The 12,571-nt window shown below is 40.3% G+C and overlaps 1 long non-coding RNA gene across 1 annotated transcript in view; it reads left to right on the top strand.

The window, feature by feature from the left end:
• Positions 1-12,571, top strand: part of LOC104150069 (uncharacterized) — a 36,600-nt gene that overhangs the window by 8,502 nt on the left and 15,527 nt on the right. Inside the window, exon 2 of the long non-coding RNA XR_695482.2 lies at positions 95-178. This is a non-coding gene — a long non-coding RNA (uncharacterized lncRNA). The remainder of the gene's footprint in view (positions 1-94; positions 179-12,571) is intronic.

The following is a 12,571-nucleotide window of genomic DNA, read 5'->3' on the forward strand; positions in this document are numbered from 1 at the left end:
CAAAGATGAGTATAAACCCCCTGTTGAGGTTTCCGGATTATTTCACACCATTTAAAATTCATTCCCTTCATGGTTTCTTTTCTTGTCTCTTTAGATCATCTCCCGTTCACCAGTGGTGCCTACTAACAGTGAAGCCACCTGTTCCCTAAATTAAAGTGAGGCATGGCAACAAGTATGGGTAAGGTTAGCGGGCGTAACGCCAACACAGCATCACGGCATGCGTGTCTCTGTCTTGATGTAGGCTCTGGATTATGGCCATTTCGTATACAGTTAACCTCTGTGCAATGCAGGCAGTGCCATATGGGGTTCCCGGGTATTGCTGGTAAGAATCACATGGTCCTAGGAAATATTCGTATAAGACAAGGGATATTCAGCACTGCAGAACTGTAGCCTTCCCCAGTAATACACTTAAGATTTTACAGTGAGACCGCAGGATTTGAGCCTGCAAGCGCAATGTGATAGATTCATTTCAAAAATATGCATATTTACATGTACTTTTCATATCAAGTTTTAGCACCCAGTTTTCTGCAAAGTAATTCCAGAATAACTCTTTCCTGTTCCCCTTCTTCAATTCCCTTTCCTTCCTACTCCTCTGTCCCTCCATTTTTCTTATATTCCTAAAAACATGGATCATTTTAATAATTTTGTTTTTGTTTTAAGCATATACTCTTTTCTTTCATATATTCTTTTCTGAATACTCCCTCTTTCTTCTTTCTTTCCTTTCAATGATTTCTCATGGTCTGATATTGTCCCTATGTGCACCTACGTTTAGTTTTATGTCACCTACTTCCTCTCTCCTCCTTTCTCAGATTTTTTTCTCTGCAGTTTTCAATCTCATTCCTCAGCCCTTGTGTCTACTTCTCCATTTTCATATTTTTTCACTCTGTGCTTTTCAAACATCTCTTCTTTCTCCTAATCTTCACTCCAGTTCTGCTGCTCTTGCTCATCTAATTCTAGCTCTTCTCTTCCTCACCTCTACAACTTTCTCCTTTCTGATTTTTTTTGTATTCTTTTCACTCTTCTCACAGGTACTGCACTTTGAGACAAAGCTGTATCTGAGAAACGAAATTATCTGAGCTCATCTGCAAACAACACTTTATTCAACTTTCTCAAAATGCCAGTTTCTCAGGGAGATCAATATTTGTGCTGCACTCTTCAAATTAATGTCTAAATCTTTAGCTGTTATGCAGAAAGTCTCCATTTTTCACAGTACCAGTGGAGCTCGGTTCATTGTATAATTGTCTTTTTTCTTCTCCAGGATTACTAAACTTTTACAGTTTGCAGGTAGCTATTATCCAAGCAAATGATAGTTGTTTGAATACTATCGTCCCTCTTTACCCCTATCACCTACTTCATCTCTGCATAGTTTTTTGTACTGGCAATCCAGTTTTCACATGTAAGTAGTGCAAACTAATTATCATGGGAGGACTGGGAGAATTAGTATCTTTTTCCCTCATCATAAATGATAAGCCTTTCTCTTTTTATTTCCAATGTATATAACAAATACAAGCAGTTGCATATTCAGTCAGACTAGATTATTCTCTTGTTTCGGACTTTTTTCCTTCCCTTTAGGGGGAAAAATTTTCACTACTGGCTGCAGCTGTGCAGCGTATTGAATTCAGCGATATGCTTTAATAAAGTTGTTTGGCTATAAAGGAGAACTGAACCCAGCTCAGTATCTTGCATTATGTTCCTCCTGTCCTGAACTGTATATCTCTTCTATAGATCCTGTGCTTTTCTTCTTCAAGTCCTGTTGGTTCTGCTCAGCCTCTTTCCCTCACCAGCCTGTAAATCCCTCACTCTCAGCTCTGTTTTGCCATGTCCCATCCCAACTGAGGAGAGAGCACAATCTCGCGGGAGACTCAAATTATAGGAAAATTTTCACTTCCTTCCTCAGGTCAGAATGAAGCAAAACAAATCTAAAAGGAAAATACTTAATTTGCATGAACCTAACCTTCTTCTCAGCTACCAAATTATAAAACGTTCTGCAGGCTGTAGACCCACAGATAAATATTTATTTCTACCTCAGCGCTGGACGGGATGGAATAGATCAGCTCGACGAGGCGGGAGGCTACCTCTGTAGCTTCTTCCTGTGTGTAGAGCGAGATGGATCCCCTGGCTGAAGCTCCTGCTATGTGCAAGTTAGTCTAAAATGAAACTAGTCCTAAGGGCCTTTTTTGGTCAATGAAGAGAAATAAAATTCCTGCTGGGACTGCATCCTGAGGCAGCTGCTGAAGATAAGTGAAATCTGTTGTCCAACGGAAGGAGCTGTTTTACCCCATGGCCTAAGGAAGGCACCCACAGAGGCCAATTTTTAGATGTCTGAACTTAGCTGAGGAGCAGTGTCTAACTTAGAACAGGTCACCTTCCAAACAGTAAATCACTCTGAGAGGTTCACATATTTGAAGTACTGTTATTTTATTTTATTGAATAACTACTTTTGGATTTGGCATGAAAGTGCCGGGTACGAGAACCCTTCAGGTGCCGCTGCCTGAGCAAACTCCCAGGACCCTGTTACGGAGTTTTCTCTTGAGTGATGTGGAAGTGGAAATGAGTGACGAAGAGGCCTTCCCCTCCCGGCCCGCGCTCTTTCCCCACTCCACCAAGAGAGGTGGCCTCAGCCTCAGACAAACCTCACAGATCTTTACATTCCTTAGCTAGGCTTCCACAGCCTGGGCAGGCTTCTCTGTGCTTAGGGAAAGCTTTCCGAAGCAATAATGTAGTAATCCTGTTGTTATCTCTCCTATTACCCAAGACCAACCTTTTCACAATTCCACTTCACGCAATCATTTTATCCACTACGGATTTGGAGAAATAAAAAAGATCACCGAGGAGCTCTGTTTTGATGGAACAGTTATTTGTATTGGAGAATGTGGCATGCTCTTCCATTGCACAGCCTTCACATTAAAAGCAATAACATAAAGCAGTAAACTGCACTAATTTGAGTTGTGCCATTTAAGCAACTTCCAATTTGCTTAAATCTTTTTACTTTGCATACTTAAACATGCAATACCTAGTCTTTACCTTAGGAGAAAAATGTCTTTCAAAGGTACAGATACACTGAAACATGTATTAATAGAATGCACACTATAGTTAGCAGATTTTAAAATAATTTTCACTGATTTGCAAAATGGAATGTGATGGGTCAGAAATAATGCAATGTGGGAGTAATGTATGTCGAAATTGCCATATTTTTCTTCAAGAGGACATAGCATAAAAATGTGCAGTCATCCAGGCTTTTATGCTCAATTATTGGTCAGTGGTTAAAGCTGGTCAAAATGAAAACATATTTGAAAATATTTTAAGGTTATTTTAATTTAAAATGTATTTTTTGTTAGTTGTTCTTCTCTTCTTTTCCTCTTTCTCCAAATATGTTCAATATATCATCAAAAGTGTGACTCTGGTAGTGAAAATTTTGGTAACTAGTAAGGAAAATGACCCTTTGACACCCTTATTTGCTTACAGGGAGTCATTTACTAAATGTCAGGCGTATCAGCTCATAGAGTGAGCAAGCCTCAGATACTGGTGATAAATTTGCTGTCTGCCTGTCTTTGTATCAATGAGGAAGTGAAATTTTACTGAAATTTTTTAGCTGAAATTTTACTTCATGATTTTGTGTTAGATTGCCACCTGAATCATGAACCCAGTCCATGCTTGCTTGCCCATCTCAGTAGTATCTTGCTCTATTCCAGTGACACTCAAGGTAGACCTGATCTAAAAAAATGCCAAAATTTTTGTCCATAGTAAAAGAAAATAAGAAAGGCAACAACTGAAAGCTGAAAGGTTTCAGGCATTGAAAGGTGTCAACAGGTGCTGCAGCTCTTTGAAAAAGCAGTATCAAAATCAAAACCTATAATGGCTGTTTCAAAACTTTTCATTTTAATTTTTTGAATTCTAGATTTTTGGTGAAATATTTCACAAATTGGAAATATCTTTGAGTGTCACTTACCAAGGATAAATGTTTTTAGGAGGACCACACAATTTTGCCATTGTTGAAAGCCAATCCCTCACCATTGCTGATGTCAACAGGATGTTGAGATCTTTTGATTGATCGATGCAGTTTATGTTACAATAAGAAAACCAGAGACAAATCCAACAACCCCAAACCTTCCTTTTCACGCTCATGTCATTGGCTATGTCACTGTTAAAGAAGCAGCACTTTTCAGATTCTTCATAATTCAGAAATGGATGAAATCTTTAGAGGTGGGAAAACTACTTATCTGAAGCTCTTTTTGCACTAAGGAATTCATTTTCCAGGATTCTTATCCAAATATCCTGTTTGCCTCAGTATGGGGAGTTATTGTTTTGGATGGTTTTCTCCTATGCCCTGGTTTTTGCTTTTCTCTGAGTCCCAGTTGTTGATTACCTCAAATTAACTTTTATTTTTAAAACAATTTTAGATGTATCCCACTCGAAAGAACTGACTATAACTCAAAAATGTTACAATGTGGACTATGACAGCCTCTGGAGGGGATATAGCTCACTTTCTACCCTGGCATGATTGTTCTCAAACATCACAAAGATTTAGGAGGGATTCTCATCATGCTGTGGAGCTAAGACCTCAAATAAGAAATTTCTGGGAATGGGCTGGGACGCTTAGTACTGACTGGGCTAAAACTCAAGGTTGTCAGAGCCCAGTTTTCCAGTTCAATCCTTCTCAAACAGGTGGGCCAACCCCGACTGAAGTTGTAACATGGGAATGTAGTATACTTAGAATAACTTCCATAGGAAACATTCAGTGTAGCAGACTGGTGAAACCTAGGCAAGTCATTTACCTTCTCCCTTCAGAGCAATCAGGAATACCTTCCAAAGATAAAGTGAGGTAGGGTTATAACTCAGGAAGAATAAGATTTCCAGAACCCGAAAAAATGTTGCACATTTATGAACCAGCATCACATTTTCATTTTCTTTTCTCCAAATTGAACACTTTCAGCAAGAACCATACAAGGTGTTAACTGCCTGACCTTCTACTTCATTTGAAGGCATGTCTACCCAACACATGGCAAGTATCTACCCTTGTTTTAATTTAGAGTTGTAAGTCCGACCTTCCTCTTTCTAAATGATAATTGCTGTGTTATGTTTCAGGAAATGAATGCCAAACATTAAGAGTTTAAGTGTAAGGGATCTGGAGAGAGATTCAGCAAAAGTTTTTTCATTGATTTCCACAGAAGCAGGATTTTACCTGTCTTTTAAGGAGGTAATTAATAAGCTTCCATCCACCTTGCTAGGTACTCAGTATTATTGGAAATTAGTTCATACATTAAGATGTTTTAACTTCTACAGTTAATTTATTTCCTGTGTTTGTAAGCACGATCTTTAAGTTTGCTTCTCAATCTACTGATAAAACTTTTGTATCAGCTGATGCTTGCATGATCCAACTCTCATCCAACCTGTAGTAAGAATCTAAAGTGTAAACAAATCAGACATTTCTAGGAGCCAAGCCCCTTCCGATGCAGAGATATAAAGCCACGTGAGAAGGCATAAACTTTGTTTTTCAAATTCTTTAAGATGTGTAATTCTCTCTTTTTTTTGATTAGTTGCATGAACTGTGTTGAATTAGGAGAAAATGGAATGAAATGCCACATAGATATAGCAGAAAAGCAAAAATTATACACAGGAAACTGCAATCCCCAAGCAGAGCAGTTGAATACTCTTCTAATTATTATAACTTGAATGCTAGTGTGCCTGCTCGCACTGCTTACTATGGGTGCTTAACTGAGGAACTGCAACTGCTGTGTACAAGGCACTGATTTATGTCAGAGTGCCAGATCCTGGCTCTCTGTGCACTCCGCAGAGAGGAGGCACAATATCAGCAGGCTGTGATCTGAAAACAGCCTCTCAGTTTTTCAGATAACCCAGTGCAGGTGGACCTTTGTGCCTAAGCTAGTTTCTTTTGATTATGTGTCATGATTATAGGGATGTTCCACAACAACCAGTAGCAGGACTGGGGCCAAGAACAGACAACAGGAAACAGTGGAAGTCATCAATCTATTGGCATGAAAAAATATTAGGAGTGTTCTTATATATGCAGGGGGTCAACTACAAATGAATACAATATTCAAAAGTAGGACTATAATATTTTCACATGCAGTTAAGTTTCTTATCACAGTTTTTTATTTCAGAATACAGCAAGCACATGCATAAAGCTATAGAAAATTTATTAAGCCAGGCTCTGCTAGTGCTTTTATAGCTAAGGTCATGTCAACTTTTTTACAAATAACAAGTACTAATAAAGTCAAAGAATCCAGCATGTGGATGTACATTCATGTTTTAATTATGTCATACAGTCGTGGTCATAGTCATGATAATCTGAAGTTTATGCAAGCAGGCTCTCTGTATAGGGCTGTGAACATTTCTGCTCATTTCCCCAATCACTTTCAAACTTCCTGAGTGATTGCAACCAAGTCTGACAGGGGAATTGCAGCCTCAGTGATACTAAATTCTCTGAAGTTTTAGGCAAAGCTGGCTGTGTAGTAAAGGGAGTTTCTCTCACTGCCCCAAGGAAGAAAAGGCTTAGCATGTGCTGAGCTGCTCCTAGACACTGGGGAAACAGGGAAGAAAGGCGTTATGAGTGCTGCGGTTTCGGGAGAAGCTTAATTTGGTGCTCATATCTCATTAAATGCCAGAGAATCTCACAAGAGCCACAAATCCACTGAAACTAAGCTTCATTATAACTATTGACTTAGATCTATTTGTTGATGCTGTCACTGTTTGCTTCACCTTCTCTTTGGTGTTTCAGGAAACATTTACAAAACCATCATATCAAGCTAACCTAAGCCTGAACCTGAAAACAGCTCTTTTCTAAATTGGTATAGCCAGCTTTGTAAGTCAGAAGCTTGAAAAGCAAATTAGGATTATTTTTATGCATAGCTAAAATCCTAATCCCATAATTTTTATCGGTCCACAAGCATGGTACCTGAACTCCAACAAAAAGGGCATCAGACTTCGGTACTATTACCTCTCATACCCACCGACAATGAAAGGTATTATTAGGATTTTAGATCTGCAGTATCCAGTATCAGCTTCCCTGCATCTCAGAATGAGTTAATGCAGCCATCGTTTTAAACAGGCAGCATTTAAGGACAGGTTTGGATCACAGTTCTGCCAAATTTAAAGCAACCTTTACAACTCAGCATAGAATTTTGCACCTGTATGTATTTGAATCCATAAATGCACAAAAACAATCCCTTGCAAATACAAAATATCAATTTCAGCAACAAATGTTGCTAGTAAAGAACTCCATAATCTATTATTTTGCATTTGAAAACAGTGCAGACCCAATTAATTGCAGACAGAAGACTGTGAGTGTGGTTTCTGATGATGGATTTTGTCTAAATACTGCCTGTTTCTACAGGTGTGGATGCCAATTTGTGGGGAAGAGAGAGACAGGGAGAAAGAAAGATTAATCGTAAGGCTCTCGTAATCACTGTTACCAAACTGCAAATGGAAGCCCTGAAGTCTGTTCTGCATTTCCTTCCTTTATTTCTTTTGATGTTATGCAGAAACCAATAGACATAGCATAATGGAATCAGAATAACAGGAACTCCTGCAAAGCTGGACTCACAGGCACAACACTCAAAAATGTATGCATTGAACTGGAATAGCTGCTCAAAATATTGAGCTCTAATTGAGCCACTAATAAATGGCTAAACAATGCTTCTATTTACTTCAAGCTCAAGTTCACTTTGGTGTTACAGTTTTAATTTTGTTTTAATTTGTTTTAACATTATGGACTGAGTCCTACTTACATTACTTTTATAGGTAGTCCTTTCAAAACATACAGAACTGAGCAAGCAAGCAAGATGAGCTTCTACCAGTCAGGATTAACAAATATATAACATGCTAAACATCCTAGGAAAAAAACTAGGTTGACTAAACTTCTAATATTCAGCAAAGACTTAAGTACTTGCATAAAATTAAATATGCATGGTAGTGATTAGTTAATACGCAACAAGACATTGAAAACTGGAAGTAATGTTATATCATAATCAGAGATTTTACAAAACATCTTTAAGTAAACAGATCTAGTCATATTTTAAGAGAAGCCAACTTCATGTACCCATACACTAGTTACCTCCTGTGTTTAAAGTAAATGATTCTTCCATTCAGAGTTTGCAGATTCTTTTAAAGATTTCAGGTTTATAGACAGCTATGTGATGTGAGTTACAATTATAGCATGTAATTGCAACAATAATGGTCTACATTTGGAAAAAATTATACATTTTTATCTGAAAAAGTCTGCAAAGCTTTTGTGAGAGATTGCTAGGGACCAGCTATCTCAAGGAGTTTTGCGGTTGAATCTTCTACTTTTTCTTTCTTTCTCAGCTCCAAGGTCCTCAGAATGCTTTCTTCTGATAGTTTTTCAAAGGTAGAAACAACATGTACCAAACTAAGGCTCCCACTACTATAGTAGACGCTATGGGTTGCTCCCCATCTTTGGTATATAGGGTTCCTCTAAGATTGGGAAAGATTTTATATGCATAGGATACCAAGGTGAAGAGAACTGTCCTCAGGTTATGTGCTATGGTATAAAGAGCAGATTTGTGGCCAACTGCAGCATCTGCATTCAAGAAAGTCTTGAAAAGTCTGCATGTGACAGTCATAGGGACCACAGTTAGACCAATGGTGCCTAAATTTGGCATTTCAGTGACTTCTCCTCTGCGTGGGGAGTCAGGGAAAAGAGCTTGGGCATTATCACAATAATGCCATTTGATGGCATAGCCAGTGTCCGAGTCTGTCTTACAGTGCATTGTAAATTGCTTGAACGAGGCCAAGACATATTAAATGCTGTGTTCATTAAAGGAATAAGCATTTAACCGTTACCTTATTCTCTTTAAGTGTCCACATCCGGACATTAGATCTTCAATATATTTAACCAATTGTTGCCTAACCTGGCCTCGGTTACACCCTTGCAGCGTTTAACTTCTGCCAGGGCGCTGCGGGGGCCTCGGGCTTCTGGGGCCGGTGTCAGCGGGCTCCCGGCAGGGCATGGTCAGTGCTGGCTGCCAGGACCTGTCCCCCACTGCCCCCCCAAGGGAGCAGGGGGCCCTGGGGCAGCTCCAGCCCTGGCGTCGGGCACTTCAGAGTCCAAGAGAGGATGAGATTGACTTGTAGCCAGTCAGTGATTTGGCCCCTGATGTGTCGCTGACGGGTGGCTCTGACATCCCGTGGCTGGGACACACACCTTGAGGGTGGCGGATGAGTGTTCAGACCAGGAATATTTCCCATGTCCTGACGCCCCGACTCCCAGCTGTATCCCTGTGCTCTTGGGCGCGTTTCGTGGCAGCAGCTGGCTTGGCATCTGGCTCCAGAAGAGAGGTGTGGGCTCCCCAGAGCTTGCTTCAGTGAAGTGGAAATCTCTGCGTTTGCCTTTCACATTGCCTACTGGCTACCCGAGTGTCGTTGCACTCGGTGCATCAGGTTTTGTAACATGCCAGGGCGCTGTGCGGGGGCCAAGGTAGCTGCCCCTTGCTGGGCTTGCGCTGGGCAGCTCATATCAATCGACACTGATATTCTGTGGAGGCTCGAGAAATTAAACCTTCAGGTCTTATGTCCCCCAGACTCATGCACCAAATGACTCCAGTGAGGCTGAGCTTTCATCCTTTGTGTTGGGATCCATATGTGCCAGCTCCTGAGCACAAGGGCTTGAGAGAAAGCAACGAAAACGGCACCAGAAGAATACTCTTTTTCTTTTGTGCTGTGGCTTCCTTCACGTCTATTTTCTAGATAAATGTGCTGACAACGTATGGCAGAAAACAGGCTGAAACTGCATACAAATCTTTATGACTGAGATCTACTAGAGATTGATGATACATTTATTGGAAGTTGAGGTAAGTATACAACGATCCATGGAAAACAAACCAAACCAAACCACCCCTGTAAAGGAGAGTGCCTCAGGATCCTGTTTCCTGTGGGACAAATGATACGCATTTTAAGAACATACATGGCATTGGCTGTGCACTCAGGGCATCTCCAGTCCAGTCAACTGACTGCAGAATTAGAGATATGATATCGCATTCTTCTCCGTTCTCTTAGTCACAAAGGCATGAGCGAGGAAGGAGTGTAAGCTAAAACTGTGAATCTTCTGGCATTTCTTTAGATGTGCCACAACCATAGCATTTAAACACTGTGCACATTGTATTTACGAGCTTAGAAAAATCTGATCTTGCACTTTTACCAGTCTTAGGAACTGCTAGAGGGAAAAAGGGGACAACCGCACAACACAGTGTATAATAAATCTCATTAAAATGCAGGAAGTGTATCCAGGATCCTAATTCTATTACAGCATGGACAATGAATGTATTTGTGTTAGTTAGTTTCCCACTTTGAGGTTAAACAAATCAGTGAATGGAAATCTGGGTGGCAGCAGAAAGAGGTACTACAGATGATGATGCAGGCAGACAAATGCCAGGCGAATGTTTTTTAAGAAAAACACAAAACCCAACTTCTTCCCTGCCTTCCCATGACTTTCCACTAATTTGGAGTCTACATGTACGTTTGAATGGTTTCTGCCTTTCTCTAAGGCTTTCATTCAATAGCTTGGTTTGGAGGCTCACGTGAGACATTTATCTCCATGTCTGACTCTAGCAAAATATGCTTTATGTAGACAGTAGCTGAATAAGCCACAGAACATTTGTTCCGTCTTGTTCTGTATTAATATACCCTGCTGCCTCTAAAGTTCCAGTTTACAATGATTACCAGATTGAATGACATACTGTATTTTCTCCACCAGTGCCACCATAGGATTTTCCCTGCTGATTTGATTAACCTATCATACTGCTATTAAATTAAAACAAAAACCCTTTTAGATAATAATGCAGCTTGAGTTCCCGGCCTTTAGCCATTGTACCATCCATCTGTTGTTTGTAAGAGTCACTTTCCCTGAAGGGAGATGGTGTGTTGAGGCTGAATCTACCACCTGCCACTTTGTTCCAAAAAACCCCTTTCACTCCATGCTATGAATCAATACTATTGGGACACAGAAAGCTTTATGGAAAATCTAAGGATTATGCGATTAACTGGTTTGGCTTTCTGAAGACTAATCTTCATAGGTAAGGGATGCAGTATCAGGATGCACGGAGCAGAAAAAAAGGAATAGTCGTAAGTTGTGATTCTACCTCCACCAGTGTAGACAAATGGTCAGGCTTCAGTTCTGAATACGGGCTGGCATCTTGCTGACGATCCCTCATCTCCTCAGAGCGCAGTATCACCACCAAAGCGGCAGCAAAACCTTTGTTCAATCAAAGTTAAAACATGGGCATAGGACCTGATCTGGAGATGTACTGACAATGAGTTGCCTCAGAGAAAGACTAGGGTCACCCCAGATACTGTGACTGCACTGGGACAGGATAAGGCCTAGGACAAGCTACTCTGCTCCTAGGGCACCCCATGAAGGCTGAGCTGAACCAGCGTGTGCTGGTCAGCTCTTCCGTGTGCGCGGGAGAAGATGGAAGGTGCAAATTCTGTAATTTGAGAAAGTGTACTGGATTAGTCAGATTACCAGTGTGATTGTTTATGGCAGAAACCTGTTTTATAAATTCATACAGTCAAGATTAGGACCAACCAGTTCTAGCCTCCTGAGTCAGCTGACTTACTAGTCTGTGTATGTAGTGGAAAATAACAGTCCTTAGGTGAGTTCAGTTGCTTTCTAGGGGTGCCTGTCACTGTCCATGAAAAAAAGCAAAGTGTGGGACTCCTGACACAGACACCTCGGAGAAGTGCTTAAAGTCATGTGAGCCGAACATAGGCCGAAAGCCAAAAAAGGCCATGTTCATGGGCTCAGACCTCCTGCGTGGGATGCATGTTTTTTCCCCAGAAAGTGGATTTGTAAGGTGCAAGAAACCTGGATATTTCATTGATGACAAAGACATGGCATCAAGAGTTACAGTACTATGGTGGTACCCATTCATGTAAAATCCCTTCCAGAAGTCTGCTGCCTGTTTGTGGGTGAGCTCACAGCTGGGCTCATGAAAACCTTGTTTTTGCTGGTTTGACCAAAAAATGCCATGGCAAACGTATTATAACTGCTCTTTTTCACTCAGTTTCGAAACTACAAATAACGAGTTGCAGAGATGTGTCATAAATTAATGATGTAATTGTTTCTACCCAAAGCAAAACAGACAATATCCCTTTTCTGCACCATATACACAAACATTAATCAGCAATCTTTCAGTTTCGGAGAAATCTATGCTTTAAAGTTTCTTAAAAGCTTTTCATTAAAAATCATCTCAAAATACAGGATTATAATGAATTATTGCTGCACTGGTTCTGGTACTCCTGGGGAAGCAGTGCACTATTCTGCAGGTAGCCCGGCTGAGCAGTATGATGTATCATACTAGAGTATATTTGATGCAGATAACAATGGCATTTTATTACTCCAAGTTTAAATAAGTAGCTACAAAGCAGCTTCCAGAAAAACATATGGAAAGAAGTACAGGTAAACAAACCTCTGATGGAAAAATATGTTGTTCAGTGGTTGTTAAAAAGTGATGTTAATGTCTGAATGAAGAGTGTGGGAAAGAGCTCCTATTTATATTACTGGCATGTATTTAGAGTAGTTCAGTATAATCTT

Source organism: Struthio camelus, chromosome W (genome assembly GCF_040807025.1).
Source record: "Struthio camelus isolate bStrCam1 chromosome W, bStrCam1.hap1, whole genome shotgun sequence".
Lineage (NCBI taxonomy): Eukaryota > Metazoa > Chordata > Aves > Struthioniformes > Struthionidae > Struthio > Struthio camelus.